The 18,836-nt window shown below is 46.7% G+C and overlaps 1 long non-coding RNA gene and 1 pseudogene across 1 annotated transcript in view; one reads left to right on the top strand and one right to left on the bottom strand.

Moving 5' to 3' along the window:
- LOC126199099 (uncharacterized) overlaps positions 1–18,836 on the bottom strand; it is a 428,303-nt gene that overhangs the window by 221,932 nt on the left and 187,535 nt on the right. The window lies entirely within an intron of this gene.
- LOC126200074 (5S ribosomal RNA) lies at positions 1,605–1,722 on the top strand (annotated as a pseudogene).

Below are 18,836 nucleotides of genomic sequence, written 5' to 3'. Positions count from 1 at the left end.
ACTGCGTGCCCCGATGAAGGGACCTATCCCATTGATTGAGCCGATGACACCTTTTTTTTTATTTTTTTTTTATTTTCAGATATTTCATTAACGCCGGCAGCGGAGGCCGAGCGGTTCTAGGCGCTTCAGTCCGGGACCGCGCTGCTGCTACGGTCGCAGTTTCGAATCTTGCCTCGGGCATGGATGTGTGTGGTGTCCTTAGGTTAGTTAGGTTTAAGTAGTTCTAAGTTCTAGGGGACTGATGACCTCAGATGTTAAGTCCCAGTGTGTGTACTGTAGTGAAATGCAAAAGATAACGTTGATGTTACACTGGAAATATAACATTTATTACAATTACGGAGGATATGATTAGATATGTTCTTCAGGTGGCGCATCGACAGCAACCTTCAAGTACCTGTATTGGTTACGGAGGTGACACCAGCACGAAGTTTCACGATGACAGATTGATTTGTTCCTAGTGACAGTAATAACTTTATGATCACTGTTGTAAGGACACTGAAACCGATGAAGCAAGGCGATAGGTCGGAAAATTCTGACCTTGTAATAAAACGACAGCGCTGACTGTGTAATAATGTCGTAACGCCGAGTGAAACACGGAGATAGGTCGGCATTCCGTGACCTTGGAAGGCGGCCAGTAAAGTTTCAGGCTCTGACATAACCCCAAGGACGACGGGCTCCGCGGCTGATGTTCCTCCTCGCCGCGGGTCCGCAACATTTCCGCGTGACCTGCCCGCCGCTGCGTGACGTTTTTCGGTCACATCACGGCTGACGACTGCGCCCCCCACCCCCACCCCCACTGCGCTCTTGGCCTGCGCCGCCTTGACACACATGCTGCGGGCGCCCAACTGGAGCAGCGCCGACCTGCCGGTCCGCTCAGCTGTTTTTATAGCCGCGTGAGTCGATAAAATTACAGCGCCCGCCGGAACGTGCGACGGGAGTAGTAAGTAGCGCGAATGCGCCCGAGCGTTCTTCGTTCCAAAAAAGAAGTCAGGGCCGTCTACGAGTACGACATCGCCAGGCAGTCTCTGAGAACGGGGCATCGAACATCCGTGAAGGATCAGAGCAGAAAATGTGTCTTGCTCTACGAAATGTGAAACTGCCGTCGAAAACACAGTGATCCGAACGAATCCTACATCACCATCTAAGTAATTATTCCGCAAGCGCATGGCTGAGCATTTTTCTACCACTATTTAGAATTTTCTGTACTACACTATTCACCGTTGAGCGAGGCAATCCTGCATACCCGACTCCGTTCGTGCCGTTATTTATCTTAATTTATTCTCGTCGTTCCTGCCCGCCATACGCCTTGATGGTAGCATAATGTAGTCATCGAAAAAATTTATAGATCATGACATACGGAGTACATTTGGTAAGTGGTATAAAGCACTAATCGTCACATTTACAGCTTTATACCACTTACCAAATATACTCTGCCACGATCTACAAAATGTTTCAGTGTCTACATGACGACAAGAGCGATTCAGCTCAACAGATTATGACGATGTGTAATATCTGGTACTTGATACATACCGGATGAAGTAAAAATTTTCATTAGTACGTAGCATAAAACGGAAGTTTAAATATAAAATGTATGATGCTACTGTGGCAACGGCCTTGCCGCAGTGTATACACCGGTCCCCGTGAGAATACCGAAGTTAAGCGCTGTCGGGCGTGGTCGGCACTTGGATGGGTGACCATCCAGGCCGCCATGCGCTGTTGCCATTTTTCGGGGTGCACTCAGCCTCGTGATGCCAATTGAGGAGCTACTCGACCGAATAGTAGCGGTTTCGGTCAAGAATACCATCATAACGACCGGGAGAGCGGAGTGCTGACCCGACGCCCCTCCTATCCGCATCCTCCACTGAGGATTACACGGCGGTCGGATGGTCCCGGTAGGCCATTCGTGGCCTGACGACGGAGTGCTTTTTTATGATACTACTGTTCACTTATTTTATGCAATTTTTCTTTTTTTCAGATTTGAAGATGACTCTTCAATGAGTTGAAACTAGTAATCAACAAAGGAGTTTTAGTGATCTTACCATAAGATATTTTTTACATTTTTACAGTGCTCGTCTGTCTTCCAATTTGACAAAGTCAAATAACGGCGTTCCCATTCAGATTTCTCGAATATTTCTGGTACACTTCTGTATCAGCTATACCGACTTGAAACAAACCTAGCATCCCATATCCGAATTCGTTCTTTGTTTATTATCGTACCTCCTTCATAACGACTCCTCACACTGGAACAGTATTCTCGAATTGGTCGCACTAGCGACTTGTGTGTGGATTCGTCTAACGTGTACTGCACTTCCCCAGAACCTTTCAAACAAATCTCAGTCCTTCAATAGATTTCCGTAACAGTGACTTTACGTGATCGTCCCATTTCATACCGCTTCTTAGTATTGTCGCTAAATACTTCAAATGGTTCAAATGGCTCTAAGCACTATGCGACTTAACTGCTATGGTCATCAGTCCCCTAGACTTAGAACCACTTAAATCTAACTAACCTAAGGACATCACACACATCCATGCCCGAGTCAGGATTCGAACCTGCTACAGTTGCAGCAGCGCGGCTCCGGACTGAAGCGCTTAGAACCGCTCGGCCACAGCGGCCGGCACTAAATACTTACACAGAGTGACGTGCTCCAGACGTTGACGACTAATCTTGTAATCAAATGCTATCCGGTTCTTCCTCTTTGTGATCCATATTTAAAGAGACCAGAGATTCATTACTTACCGCCGTAGAAAGTTCCTTTCATGTAAACAACAGACACTCCAGCACTACTTCAGACGTTGATCGACTGCACGCCACGTCGCGTTGCGGCACTGGTGCGTGCTCGCGGGGGAACCCTACACGACACGATTATTAGGCAGAGTCCCAGTTTCTTTGGCTCATCAGTGTAGAATGCCGTCTGTAATTTATACTGCATCTCGGTATACCAGTTAACAATTCACACGGATCGCAAAGTTGCATGTGCTCCCGTAAATTGACTTCTGCAGAAACCGAAAGATCCTAGAATTTAAATCTTCTAAGTAACCTTTACATATCAAACAATATTGTCCTCGGCCTAACTACTTAAATACCTCACACTCAATTTTCACATGTCAATTTCGTACGCCTCTACGCTGAGATGTTACCACAGTCGATCTCGGCTTCCTACTCCAAAACCACTGCCGCCTCCCGCTGACCTCGCTATTGTCGGTGCGTCACAAGTCTCCCAAGGAAGGGCAGGACATGACGACTTTTAACGTCAAAAATAATCAAATGTCGCGCGGCACCACGGGCTGGTGCAAGTCTTTCAGTTGAACATCACTTCAGCAACTTGCATGTCCTCGAAAGCAACGGCATCTGTTTTTTTTCCCAGACGGTCATCCATCCGAGTACTTGCCGGGCCCAACGTTGCTTAATATCAGTGACCAGGCGTGAACCGATGTTACCAACGTGGCGAGCCGTTAGTAACGTAACATGAAAATGCTAAATTATTCAAATAACAGTCCAAGTCACCTAGCCTACAAACAAACAGAGCGCGTTGTTTGGCCTCAGAATATGGCTGAAATGACAGTATTTGCATCCACGCATTTCTTTGTACTATGCATTTCAAACAAAACAAAAAAACTAGTTTTTGAATAGTATTTCAGTACAAATTCTTAGGCAGCACAAGTTAATGCAGTAGTGATTATATTTATCCCTTCGGAATGTGTTTTATACGTAAGTCTTTGGCACATTGTTTTCATTTTAAATATTAAAACACACTTCCATCTTTTTATCAAAGAAAAATCGCAGAACACCCCATGTTGTTTTATTTTGACGACCAGTTTCAGCATCTCATTAATGCCATCTTTAGGCCCCTATGCACTCCATGTATAAACAGGACATATACTGATACATGCATAACTGGAGCCAACAATATCTAGATTACGTGAATTCGTTTGTGGAGTGTTTACTTCGAATTAAATCGCAGCAGCATTTCACATTGCCATCCGGGAAACGACTTCCGCTTCAAAAAAATGGCTTAAATGGCTCTGAGCACTATGGGACTTAACATCTAGGGTCATCAGTCCCCTAGAACTTAGAACTACTTAAACCTAAGTAGCCTAAGGACATCACACACATCCATGCCCGAGGCAGGATTCGAACCTGCGACCGTAGCAGTCGCGCGGTTCCGCACTGAGCGCCTAGAACCGCTCGGCTACCGCGGCCGGCTACTTCCGCTTCGAAGGTTCATGCAGTAGCTCGTACTTTGTAAATTGCAAGTCAATGTCAAGAAATTATCATAAATTATTTATGTATTTTGACATTCAGCTGTAGCTATACTTACCTACGTGCTGATACAAATCTAAATTTCTGTATATTTAATGACTTTTATCCCTATTTGTTTACATCTGCAAATTACTCTACAGTAACATGTCATAAGAAATAATAATCACAAAACACAAAAAAAAAGTTTCTTTGCCTTTCTTTACAAAACTAAAAAGATTTTTGCACGACAGATGAAATTACTTTGCAAGCTTTCATGACAATTACACTCCTCGTACTTGCTGTTATTACAACACTAAACATCAGTCAAATGACCTTCCTGCCGACAGAAATTTCAGTTACTCCTAACCTTTTTCCAACTGCAATTTCCTCTCAAATTACTGTGCTTTCGTTCTCTACTCTATCCTGTGACATCATTAATAATTTCTCATAAGCCAAAAGAGACGTCGGATTGCAGTGAACAAATTAACATGCAGTGTGTCGCTCTTTTTTCGCGGTCACTGGCATATCAATTTTTTCCTTTTTTCATTGTTTTTCTGACAGTCATAGTTCATAAAACAGCAATAAACGTTTAATTGTTCTCCGACACGTTGGCTTCTTGAAATAGAGTTGACAATGAAAATACTGACACAACTGTTGATGGTGTAATGGTAGCTCCAATACATTGAAGGGCTGGCAATATAGTATTGTTCACAAATATTTGCACCCCTTATGTGCTGGCAGGGTCGGGAAAAATGGGGACACTAAGCTTTGAAAGCGAAGATATGCGAACATCTGCAGCTCGAGGAAGGCCTTCACTCGTTCCGAGCGAACGGTGCCCAACCTACTTGGTATTAGGGATGGGAAAAACTGACCGGTTATAACCGATACCGGTATTTTAGCTCTGAATAGCCGGTATTTTTCGGTATTTGTTTGGTTCGACTATAACAGATGATTTCTATATTTACTAATAAGTTAGTAAAAAAAGAAATATGAGTTAGTCGTAGTAGCAGTGCCAAGATTTTTCATTTTTAAATAAACCTTTTCCTTAAAAAATTAGTTATTTTAATTCGTAAAATTTGCATCGTTTCGAAAATTGTTACAGAAAATCGGAAAACTGGTCAGTGCTATTTTGTTTGCAGTGCTGACAGAAACAAGCAACACACACACGGCAGAACTGGTTGACCACTGCTGAGACAATAACGCCCCTGTTGCCGCCTGTCGCGGCTTAGTTAAGAGTACGCGTGTGCGTGCAGTGTGCAGGGCAGACCTGGTCCCCCGCCACGTCTATACGATAGCTTCTCGCTGTCGCCGCCGGTCATCCGTCGTACTGCAGAATGGCGCAGACCCTAGCTTGGAAATATTTTTACCAAGTAATCTGGCAACGAAGTAGAATGATTCATTTGCTTTAAAAAATCGAACATTTGCCTGCCATTTCTGTGAAATAATAGATGAGGAAGGAAATTATGGTAACAGTAATAAATTAAAAATTTGACAACTTATTCATATAACTACGTAGACTTCCTCGGGATGCCACGATGATTAAAATTATTCTGAATGTTGTACCACGTCACTGCACAAAGTACTTTAATTACGAAGTTGAACCAACGTTTCGGCTGTTCGTCAGGGACCCAGGTTCCTCCGCTTGTCAAGTGCTTTCGCTAGCAGTATGGTTAGATCCCCAGCTCCAATTACACAGCAAGTCTTGCCCTGAGGTTGGCCGCTGTAATACGGTCGAAACGTTGGTTTCAAAAATCAAAGTATTTTATTCAGTTACGCCGCAGAACATCCATAAGATTTTTAATCATCAGTTCATTTATAGTGCACAATAAAAGTAGAAATTAGGTGATCTGCCTCCTGTGTCTGCACAATACGCGTTTATCTGCTTGTAGCCCTCGGAAAGGTATGAAGCAACACGAAAACCATAGTTCTTCAACCTCAGTTTGCACCCTTCAGCAATGACTATTGGTAATGCGCAGACAGTGGTACGATCCCCGATTATAACACAATTTTTCAGCAGTTTCAAAAAATTAGAATTATTAGGAGAAATGTGGTGATTTTTTTTGCAGTATTAAACCACTTACCACTTTTAGAGAAAAGCAGAGAATGGTGGACGGGCCAAGTTTTCTTTTATTTGCCTATTTAATTTAATATTTTCATTCTATTTATCTTGAAACTCAGTCAGAAAATTTTCAATCTTTTGTTCGATTTATACGTTTGCTACAGAAAATAATAGGAATGAAAAACCGGAAGTGGAGCATTTCAGAAAGCGGCTAGTTAGAGCGCTTTTAACAGCCTGGTTAAACTGGTGTGGAAAAATGCCGATACAACAGAAACTGTTCTTTTTTTTCCCTTCGTTTTCGCTTTGGGTTACAAGGACCATAGAGCCAACAACGGTTACAAAGTGCCAAAGAAAGACAATCGCGAAAAAACAGAATAGCACAAAATTACGAAGTTATCACATAAACACACTCTTAAAGTAAAATAAAAGCGCAATTAGACAAACATAAGACACCCGAAGGCAGTGATGACAATGACATTGGACCGGCCGGAGTGGCAGAGACGTTCTAGGCACTACAGTCCGGAACCGCGCTGCTGCTATGATCGCAGGTTCGAATCCTGCCTCGGGCATGGATGTGTGTGATATCCTTAGGTTAGTTAGGTTTAAGTAGTTCTAAGTTCTAGGGGACTGATGACATCAGAAGTTAAGTCCCATAGTACTCAGAGCCATTTGAACCACAATCAGATTGGAGCAGAATTTTAAACAACACTATACGCAGCATTATGACGAACATACATATGCTCTTATAGAAAAGACAAAATATTAAATGGCAAACACCGTATATCATACAAGAAGTACAACAGCTGAAGACCGAAAACTGGTTGTTTCAGCGGTAACTGTCGTCTCCACCTGGTAGAGGTAGGAGCAATCAAGGATACTGGAGTGTATCCTGTAGTGTAGGTCAAGTTCAGGCAGTATACGAGTGCAAAATGAGCGCAGAGTGGCTGGCATCGGATGCTCAGAGTAAGAAACGAGGCTCTGCGACGTAGTGGCCGTGGACCACCAGGTCGTGCTGAGAGCTGGCTGGTGGTGGCTGCTGCAGACGACCACACCAGGTCGTGGCGCTGCGGTCGCAGGTGCAACCTCGCACGCACTCCGGCCGCACCGCCGTTGCATCAGCGTCCACCCGCCTTACGTAACGCCGACGCCGAGTTATGTTTCTCTTATGCTTCGCGGAGCCGTCGCCAGCGAGAATAAAAATGGGAAAAAACATCTCGGCTGAGCGCTCCTTCTGGAAGAGCTATTTCCCACCTGCGGTTTGTTGCAGCCGCTGAAGATCGCCTCCGGGCACGCTCTCGTCTCAAACCCTTCTAAGTGTTCAGTTGCCTCTTGTCTTCTTGGGCAAAGTTTCCGAGCAAGTATCTAATCAGTTCAAGCCAATGATGGAAATACTCCTGCACCAAACGCCATCAGCGGCAAACGTTTCGAAACCAGATTAATAAAAAATAGAGAAAGTGAAGTTGGCTGTTTTAATGTTTCAGGTTTTCTACAGTCTCCTCCCACTTGGGTGCAACACATACACCGTTCACTCAACCATGTGAAACCGGCAGAAGAGTTCTTCTTTGGGATGTGATTTAACTGAAGCGTTATTCTGGCGCGTGAGATGACCACCAGAGTGCTCCTGCTGTCACACGTAATCAAACACCAGACCTCAACTCCAGGTGTGGGTCCAGGCTGTTTCGCATGCAGACAGGCTGGTTGCGGGCCCGTAGCTGGCCTCTTTCTAACCGACACACGACCTTCACTGGCACAGAGGCAGAACCAGCTTTGATCAGAAAAACCAACAGACCTCCATCCTGCCCCCCCCCCCCCCCAATGAGCTCTCGCTTGACACCACTGAAGTCGCAAATGGCTGTGGTTTGGGGTCAGTCGAATGCTCGCTACAGGGCGTGTGGCTTGCAACTGTCCTTGACATAATCGATATGCAACAGTTCGTTGAGTCACTGTGGAACTACGCCCCCCGGTAAGAGGCGGCGCACGGCCTGGATGGAAGGATCTTAATCGTGGTTCCTCTCTTTTGAGCCCCACCCGACGGATACCTATTGTAGATCGGGGAAAACCACCGTTCAGGTCGTGTTGTCGGCGGGGCCGGGAGGTGCTTGCGCCTGATGTACTCTACTAGAAGCCTTGTAGGCTCAACACAAACCGTCACCGTCATTACCTTATTATTTTTACCACAAGCACCCTTTAATTAGCAACTTTGAGCCAAGCACAAAATCAGTTACCTCTCTATTGCATATCGTAAATAGTTTAGCAGGCTGGACATGGAGGTCTTAGTCTTAGTTTCCAGCTTTAACGTACCCTAATCTCTCCTAGTTAAGTTAGTTTTTAGGATGGTAGATGTTAAAGGAATGGTGAGCTACGGCCAGCGTCATTCCGAGACCCGGGCCGCCGCCCACAACCAGGTGACGGGCAATATTATACCTATCGCTTCTCTTTTCAATTCTCTTCCTCCCTTCTTTCTAAACATTTAATTTCGTTTTGTATATTAATATCTCACTTGATTTTGTATTAGTTATAAGTTTTTCTAATGCTGCACAAAAAAAGATATCCTATGGATGTAAACAAATAGAGCCCGCCTCCACGTGGCGGGACACGGGCAACGGTGTGAGTGGGGACGGGACCCGGTGTGGTGTTACTTTCAGTCACTCCGGACCCCGGACCCAGTCACAACGGCTAAGTCGCAACATACGACCCACCGTAAGAAATTAGACGGTGGGTCATAAAATATAAGCAGCTAGTGAAAAAAAAAATGGAAAAAAAACTCACTGTGGAGCCAAGTGCCGCTCAAATAGTAGCTGCACTTGCAGTACGATGCGCCAGAGCCATACGCCGAACACGCCTGTCTGCCCTCTCTTAGTTCCACGTGGCCGTCCGGAGCCCGGTTTCCTGCCACCGTATAGTCTGGTGACGCCGCTGTCAGCAGTCAAGTACGGTGCCTACATTCCTGCCAAGTCTTTCTACAAGGGTCACTCCAAAAGAAATGCACACTATTCTTGTAAAAATACAGTTTTCATTCTGCATGTGTGAAAGTTTTACAGTGTGTAGATACATCCTTCCCCCTTGTTTTCAAACTTAGTTCAACCCGTTCCCGTGAGTGGCACCGTCACAGCATGTCTTCAAGATGGCTGCTACACTTGACGTTCGTCAGAAGCAACGTGCTGTCATAGAATCCCTGTGCTGTGAAAAGGAGAGAGTGGGAAACATCCACAAGAGGGTTTTTTAGGTGTATGAAGATGCTGCTGTCGATCGCAATACAGTTAAGTCGGTGGGTAAGCAGGTTACGCGATGAAAGCGGGCACGGCAATATTGAGGATTGTCCTCGCAGCGGCAGGCCTCGTACTGCCCTCACTCCAGACAATGTGCAGAGAGTTAACGAATTGGTAACTGCTGACAGAGGCATCACAGTGAACGAATTGTCACGCTACGTTGGGGTAGGGGAAGAAAGTGTTTGCAGAATACTGAAAGTGTTGGCTTTAAAAAGGGTTTGTGCCGGGTGGGTTCCCAGGATGTTGACAGTGGCTCACAAAGAAACAAGAAAAACGGTATGCAGCGAACTTTTGGAACAGTACGAGAATGGTGGAGATGAACTTCTTGGAAGAATTGTGACAGGTGATGAAACATGGCTCCATGATTTTTCACCAGAGACGAGGAGGCAATCAATGGAGTGGCATCATACAAACTCAAAAAAAAAAAAAAAAAAAAAAAACCACACCTTCTGCTGGAAAAGTTATGACTACGGTGTTTTTCGATTCCCAAGGACTCTTGCTTGTGGACATTATGCCTAGTGGAACCACCATAAATTCTGATGCATACGTGACACGCTGAAGAAACTTCAAGCTCGACTGAGTCGTGTTCGACCACATCGGCAAAAGCAGGATGTTTTGCTGTTGCACGACAATGCACGGCCACATGTCAGTCAAAAAACCATGTTGTCGATCACAAAACTCGGATGGACAACACTGAAACACCCGCCTTACAATCCTGACCTGGCTCCATGTGACTATCATCTCTTTGGGAAACTGAAAGACTCTCTTCGTGGAACAATGTTTGAAGATGATGACTCCCTTGTGCACGCTGGCAAACAGTGGCTCCAACAGGTTGGTCCAGAATTTTATCGTGCGGGTATACAGGCGCTGGTTCCAAGATGGCGTACGGCAGTTGACAGGGATAGAAATTATGTGGAGAAATGAAAATATTGTTCCTAAAGGATGTATCAACACACTGTAAAACTTTTAAACATGTATAATAAAAGGTGTATTTTTAAAAAAAATAGTGTGCATTTCTTTTGGAGTGACCCTCGTACAATATCGCAGAAGAAACATCCACCTTCTCGTAGCCCTATTACACGACCACGTTCAAACTCAGTGAGTTGGTGATCATGGCGTCTGTGTCGCCTTCGAGGCATTCTCGACTGTCATCATCTGACCGCGTCCTCTCTCAAAGCTTAACTAACGCTCAAGACGACTACAGCGTGTGTTTAAAGCAAACCTGAATTGCATCCTCATAGTGACGCTACTAATGCCACTCTTATGCGACTAGCGCGAAATTTTAATAGACTTCATCTTTCAGATGTAGAAACACGCCTACCAACTTTCGTTTATGTCCCACAACTCCTTGGCGTTGCGATTTTTTCCCTTCAGTGTGCATACTGCGAAAAATGGGTAGTCCTGTAACACTGCCTTGGGGCACGGCCGACGTTACTTTCACATCTGAAGACTCTCCTTTGAGAACGACATGCTCTATTCTATTTGCTAGAAACTTTTCAACCCAAACACGTTGCTGGTCTGGTGTTCTGTACTTTCGCATTTTTTTCATTAGGCGGAAATGTATGAAACGCCTTTCGGAAGTACAGGAACACAGCACCTGCCTGGGCCCCTGTATCTGCTGTATACAGATTATATTAGACAACCCAAAAATTAAAATGTTCAAATGTGTGTGAAATCTTATGGGACTTAACTGCTAAGGTCATCAGTGGCTCAGTTTACACACTACTTAACCTACATTATCCTAATGACAAACACACACACCCATGCCCGAGGGAGGACTCGAACCTCCGCCGGGACCAGCCGCACAGTCCGTGACTGCAGCACCTTTAGAGCGCTCGGCTAATGCCGCGCGGCCACCAAAATTAAAATCTAACAAATGAGAAGCTAGTATAAAGAACCTCAGGAATGATTTGCGAGCGACGTCGATATGATCGAAATCAAAGCAGTAATACGCTTACTGTATTTGGCTGGTGTTATGAAACCGGAAAACGAAATCATTTTCCTGCCTCCTTTACGGATAGCGATATCTTGCGGGCTACCACGAGCGTCAAGAGATTCTCGTTCACTCTCCTTGCCTTCCGCCTTGACTGTGCCCAGACAAGAGCTGAGCGAAGGCGAACAGATACGCGTGCTGTTGCACGTGAAGTTTGGGACGCATTCGCTCAGGGCTGCTTGCAGTATTTTGTTGCTGGAAGCTACGTGGCTGTTGACGAAACGCTGGTACCATTTCGGGGACGATAAGTGCTTAAAATGTAAAGAGAAAGAAAACTAATAAACACGGAATCAACGTCCTGTGGCTTGCGACTCATCCACCACACCAACGCAGTGGCGTCCTTAGTACTTTGGTACGGAGAGCACATGCCATTTCCGACGCGGACAGCTTAACCCAAGAACTTGCGCATTTGATGGCTGTTTTTAAGGAAAATGGATACTCCGAGAAGCAGATTCGTTGGGCTACGGAGTTTGGACCATCTCCGGAGGCGTATGAAGAGGAACATAGATCGGTGGCTTATCGTTTCAGATTGGACGAATTTTAAGGAATTTTAACATAAGACTGTGTTCCGTCCACCTTCTAAGATCAGGGCTCTGCTCAGCTCTGTGAAAGATGATTTGGGGCTTACGAAACCCGGTGTGTACAAAATTCCTTGTCAGTGTGGGAAAGCTTACATTGGCCGTTCGATTCGCACAGTGCATGACAGATGTGTGGAACATCGCCGTCATACGAGGCTACAACAGCCGGAAAAATCGGCAGTAGCAGAACACTGCTTAAATGAGGGACACTGTGAAATTTGATGACACTGTGGTAGTTGCCCAACACTTCCGGTTTTTGGAACAGTGTCTATAAAGAGGCGATTGAAATTAGGTTGGCTGGTAATTTAATCAACAAAGACTATGGGCTTCCTCTTAGCAAGACGTGGAATCCTGTATTATGTCGCATCAAAACTGAACGTTCTTCGGTGCGGCCTTGATTGCGATGTATCCTTGCCAGCAGTGTTTCACTAAGGGCGGCGCCACCTCCCTGTCTTGGGAGGCAGAAACCGTGATGGGCGGCGCATGCGTCGTGTACTGAACGGTGGCCTATATAGGACGTCGATTTGCAACCTTGCATCAGTTCTCATCTACATCTTCATCTACATGATTACACTGCAATTCACATTTAAGTGCTTGGCAGAGGGTTCATCGAACCACAATCATACTATCTCTCTACCATTCCCCTCCGGAACAGCGCGCGGGAAAAACGAACACCTAAACCTTTCTGTTCGAGCTCTGATTTCTCTTATTTTATTTTCATGATCATTCCTACCTATGTAGGTTGGGCTCAACCAAATATTTTCGCATTCGGAAGAGAAAGTTGGTGACTGAAATTTCCTAAATAGATCTCGCCGCGACGGATAACGTCTTTGCTTTAATGACTTCCATCCCAACTCGCGTATCGTATCTGCCACACTCTCTCCCCTATTACGTGATAATACAAAACGAGCTGCCCTTTTCTGCACCCTTTCGATGTCCTCCGTCAGTCCCACCTGGTAAGGATCCCACACCGCGCAGCAATATTCTAACAGAGGACGAACGAGTGTAGTGCAAGCTGTCTCTTTAGTGGACTTGTTGCATCTTCTAAGTGTCCTGCCAATGAAACGCAACCTTTGGCTCGCCTTCCCCACAATATTATCTATGTGGTCTTTCCAACTGACGTTGTTCGTAATTTTAACATCCAGGTATTTAGTTGAATTGACAGCCTTGAGAATTGTACTATTTATCGAGTAATCAAATTCCAACGGATTTCTTTTGGAACTCAGCGGGACTCATCAGCAGAAGCAGCGTTTTCCTGAAGATGGCGACCAGTTGGATCGCCGAAATATCGAGTCAATATGAATATGAAGACAGTAACTTGTTCACGAAAGAACAGTTACTGTTGATGACCGTGCAGATTTTCCCTGGAATATGATGTGTCGGCAGCTGGGCCAACACCTTGTAAATAGAGGTGGCTTAAAAAGGCACGCGAAACTAATGCAGACGGGCGTGAAGTACTGGAACAGGATACGTAATTAATGCTATGAAGAAAAGAACGGAGCTTCTCATATACTTATCTTTAATGTCTTCTTGTACATCTCTATGGTGAACACAAGTGAGACTCTAATTACAATCACTGTAAGGCTAATGGCGCCTTGCTAGTTCGTAGCCATTAACTTAGCTGAAGGCTATTCTGTCTCTCGGCTAATGAGAGAGAAAGGCTTCGTACGTCTAGTCGCTAGCTCTGTCGTCCGTACAACTGGGCTGAGTTCGAGTCAGTCTCTCGAGACCTGCCTTGTGGTGGCGCTAGGTTTGCGATCACACAGCGGCGACACGCGGGTCCGACATGTACTACAGGACCGCGGCCGATTTAAGCTACCACCTAGCACGTGTGGTGTCTGCCTGTGACACCACAGAATAAATGATGACTAACTAACAACCTCAGCTGCGGACAGGTGTTGTTGATATACCTCGATGTGGACAGCTGAAAATGTGTGCCCCGACCAGGACTCGAACCCGGGATCTCCTGCAGTCGCACTATTCATCTGTGTCCTCGGTGGCTCAGATGGATAGAGCGTCTGCCATGTAAGCATCTCGGGTTTGAGTCCTGGTCGGGGCACACATTTTCAGCTGTCCACATCGAGGTATATCAACAACACCTGTCGGCAGCTGAGGTTGTTAGTTAGTCATCATTTATATCGAGTCAAGTTGATTTTAGGATCCGGCAGCCAACCCGAATAGACTTTCAAGAAAAAAATGCATTCATTTTCGTTGAAAAAGAAAGTGAGATTCGTGGTAATGCGTCAGATCCAACGCAGTCAGTCCTCCAAGCAATCGAACTTATCAAAGGAAGATATGGGAATGGTTTTTATGGGAACAGTGACGGACAATATACGTAAAATACCGCAACAGTTCAAATGAAGCCGGCCTTGCAGTTGGGGTAACTGTGGTTGAGACAGGCGCTGCATGTGAGATGGCACTGCTGGAGACGGGCAACCTGATCGCCGCTGTGGTCGGTGGGAGAGCTGGCGGCTCCCGCGCCTCCCTCGTTCGCTGGTGCCAGGTGAGACATTTGGAGCAGCGGGTGGCCTGCTGCACCCGCGAAGGTGTCGCGTGTCGGCCGACCCACTTCCCAGCCAAGATCAAGGCCGGCGGAAGAGCTGCGCCGGCGTCCCTATTGTCTCAGCCGTCGCCTGCAGCGTAGGCACCAGGCGGGCGAAGTGAATCACCGACTACAGTGGACTTGCATCAGCGAGACGACAGTGTTTGCTGTCTAAAACCATCCACACCACTGGTTCGCACTTCGGCAGATCGCTTGCACGGGAGACTAAGGATATTCCATCACGACAGCGTGTTGATCTTACTCGAGCGATCGCCTTCATTCAGGAAGTCCTGTCCTGTCCACAGCGAGCTAATTGGAGCATGGCGAAGGAACTGAGCCACATACACTATCTGATGAAAACTACCAGACATCCTTATGTAATGGGAAATTGATGACTACCATGTGACGAGAGGCGGATCCGCCAGTATAAAATAAGGTGGCGAGTGCCGTGTTGTCAGTAAAGAAACAACAGTAGTAGAATGGGTTGGTCGGGAGAGGTCAGTCACTTTAAGGGTGGTCTAGCCATTGGATGCCACCTGAAGAAGGACCGTTGCTGGGAGAAGAAACACAAAGGAACGATCATAGGTAAACAGAGACCAGGGAGACCTCATGAACTGATGGACAGGGACGTTTTATTTGGCTACCAGTTTCAGCGTTTTACTACGCCATCTTCAGGCCCCAGACCGACGTTTAGGAAGATTCTACCTTGATTCCGATCAAAACAGGGGCCATCAATAGCACCTTCCTACACGTCGGTCAGAGGCCTGAAGACTGCGTAGAAAAACACTGAAACTCGTAGCCTAATAAAATAAGTTTGGAAACTAGAGGGCTGAAAGGTGTTTAATTTCATATCCTGTATCGAACAGCCGAGTCCCGTAACTATCTCTAAAAAGATGCACATACACGTACACAACCTTCCATACGTCACGGAGTCCACACCTTTTACGCTCGCACATTTCGTGATTGCTGCACAGGGAGAGACAAATATTTTATCGCCATTTAAGCCCGTCGAGGCACGGATACATCACTGACGGTTACGACATCTGTGCCTGAATCTGCACATTACCCTGTCCTTCCTTCAGACTAATGGCCGGTCACATCACCAACAGTCGACACGGACTGCTTTAGAAGGATTGAAATGTCGCTGATGGATCTGTTATTTGATACCCGTGTGACGTCCAACGGTCAGTCCATCTTCTTGGTCTCGAACTCAACTGAGCGCCCCCCCCCCCCTCCCCCACTGCTGTTGCTGCTGTCTGCTGACAATGCTAAATCTCCCGTCTCGTTTGGCACTGGCGGGTATGCCTCTCCAGACATCTGCTGGTCAGTTCCGTATCAGATACTGGTCTCTGGATACTTCTGACCAGACAGTATATACACTCCTGGAAATTGAAATAAGAACACCGTGAATTCATTGTCCCAGGAAGGGGAAACTTTATTGACACATTCCTGGGGTCAGATACATCACATGATCACACTGACAGAACCACAGGCACATAGACACAGGCAACAGAGCATGCACAATGTCGGCACTAGTACAGTGTATATCCACCTTTCGCAGCAACGCAGGCTGCTATTCTCCCATGGAGACGATCGTACAGATGCTGGATGTAGTCCTGTGGAACGGCTTGCCATCCCATTTCCACCTGGCGCCTCAGTTGGACCAGCGTTCGTGCTGGACGTGCAGACCGCGTGAGACGACGCTTCATCCAGTCCCAAACATGCTCAATGGGGGACAGATCCGGAGATCTTGCTGGCCAGGGTAGTTGGCTTACACCTTCTAGAGCACGTTGGGTGGCACGGGATACATGCGGACGTGGATTGTCTTGTTGGAACAGCAAGTTCCCTTGCCGGTCTAGGAATGGTAGAACGATGGGTTCGATGACGGTTTGGATGTACCGTGCACTATTCAGTGTCCCCTCGACGATCACCAGTGGTGTACGGCCAGTGTAGGAGATCGCTCCCCACACCATGATGCCGGGTGTTGGCCCTGTGTGCCTCGGTCGTATGCAGTCCTGATTGTGGCGCTCACCTGCACGGCGCCAAACACGCATACGACCATCATTGGCACCAAGGCAGAAGCGACTCTCATCGCTGAAGACGACACGTCTCCATTCGTCCCTCCATTCACGCCTGTCGCGACACCACTGGAGGCGGGCTGCACGATGTTGGGGCGTGAGCGGAAGACGGCCTAACGGTGTGCGGGACCGTAGCCCAGCTTCATGGAGACGGTTGTGAATGGTCCTCGCCGATACCCCAGGAGCAACAGTGTCCCTAATTTGCTGGGAAGTGGTGGTGCGGTCCCCTACGGCACTGCGTAGGATCCTACGGTCTTGGCGTGCATCCGTGCGTCGCTGCGGTCCGGTCCCAGGTCGACGGGCACGTGCACCTTCCGCCGACCACTGGCGACAACATCGATGTACTGTGGAGACCTCACGCCCCACGTGTTGAGCAATTCGGCGGTACGTCCACCCGGCCTCCCGCATGCCCACTATACGCCCTCGCTCAAAGTCCGTCAACTGCACATACGGTTCACGTCCACGCTGTCGCGGCATGCTACCAGTGTTAAAGACTGCGATGGAGCTCCGTATGCCACGGCAAACTGGCTGACACTGACGGCGGCGGTGCACAAATGCTGCGCAGCTAGCGCCATTCGACGGCCAACACCGCGGTTCCTGGTGTGTCCGCTGTGCCGTGCGTGTGATCATTGCTTGTACAGCCCTCTCGCAGTGTCCGGAGCAAGTATGGTGGGTCTGACACACCGGTGTCAATGTGTTCTTTTTTCCATTTCCAGGAGTGTAGATGTAGGTGTGTTGTTCAATGTGCTGGGCGTACTTGGCGAAGCCTAATAGAAAACAAATTCCTTTTGTTCCCTTGCAAACGTGGAGCGTGATCCAGAATGAATTTTCACTCAGCAGCGAAGTGTTGTTTGATTTCAATCTTCCTGACAGACAAAAACTGTATGCCGAACCGATTCTCGAAGCTGAGACTCTTGCCTTCTTCGGGAAAGTGCGCACCTTCTGAGCTGTGAAGTGAAGTGTTTTGTCTGTGTCCCTCTTTGACTTTGAACTATTATCCTCTTTTGTTTATGGAGGAGAACATCGGCGGGATTTCTAGAAACCGGGCGGTGACGACGGGGTGACGCTTTGCGCTGTTCAGTTTTCAGCCTAGTGGTCGGATCTAGAAACGTTTTTGGAGCTAATCAGATTGCTTGGAACGTTTCTGGAACTAATCAGATTGCTGCAGGGCATTTATTCATTATATAGTACTAGTCGGAAGTTTAAACTTGTCTCACATGTCGAAGCCAGGCTGGAGACCCTTATTTACACCGACTTACTAGAGAGCTGAGAACAGACCCGGGACGCATTTCTCATCTTGATGCACGTCAGACCTGGTTCCCATCGTGGTTGCTTCTCACCGTGATTTGTGACAACACTGCTCTGCTGCGGCATTTGTCGGCTACATCTGACTCGCAAATCACGCGTTTGTTTACGAAAGTGCACGTGCGTAAAATTCATATGCTAGCTTTATTACGACGCACATTCCCTCCCTCGTCCGTAGCCTAACCGGCTTGTTCTGTTTTTCGTATATACAGATAAAAACTTCAGTACCCAAAGGTAAAAAAGAAAGCTTCATGTCTAGTAAGTAAGCACATCAGCTTTTAAAACTTCCGTTACAAACGGCGCGATACAGACTGCCTCCGAATTTTTTATGTGAAACATCTTAAAGCTTTTTAAAGTAAAACACACTTTATTAACATTCTACGTCTTTATTCTCCATGTCTACATAAATATTTCTCAACATAGCCACCCAGGCGACGCCCACATTTTTCCCAATGAGAGACCAGTTTGTTGAAACAGTCATTGTACAATGTTTGACTTTAATTGCTGAGCCACAACCTCACCTCTGTTTGCACCGCTTCATCACTATCAAAGTGAAGTACTCGAAGGTGATTTTTGAGTTTTGGAAACACGGATGGGCCCAAGTGGGGACTGTATAGAAGACGATCGATGACAGTGAACCCAAGGCGACGGATTGTTGCAGATACCGCAACGTTCGTGTGTGGTCTAGCACTGTCGTACTGGAAGAGATGGTATGAACTATTCGAATTCGAAACTATATTACAACACGCTGTTTTTCACGCGCCGACATACT

The sequence above is a fragment of the Schistocerca nitens genome, chromosome 8 (assembly GCF_023898315.1).
Source record: "Schistocerca nitens isolate TAMUIC-IGC-003100 chromosome 8, iqSchNite1.1, whole genome shotgun sequence".
Taxonomy (NCBI): Eukaryota; Metazoa; Arthropoda; class Insecta; order Orthoptera; family Acrididae; genus Schistocerca; species Schistocerca nitens.
The sequence above is the reverse complement of the archived record's forward strand: the minus strand, read 5'-3'. Positions and strand labels throughout refer to the sequence as shown.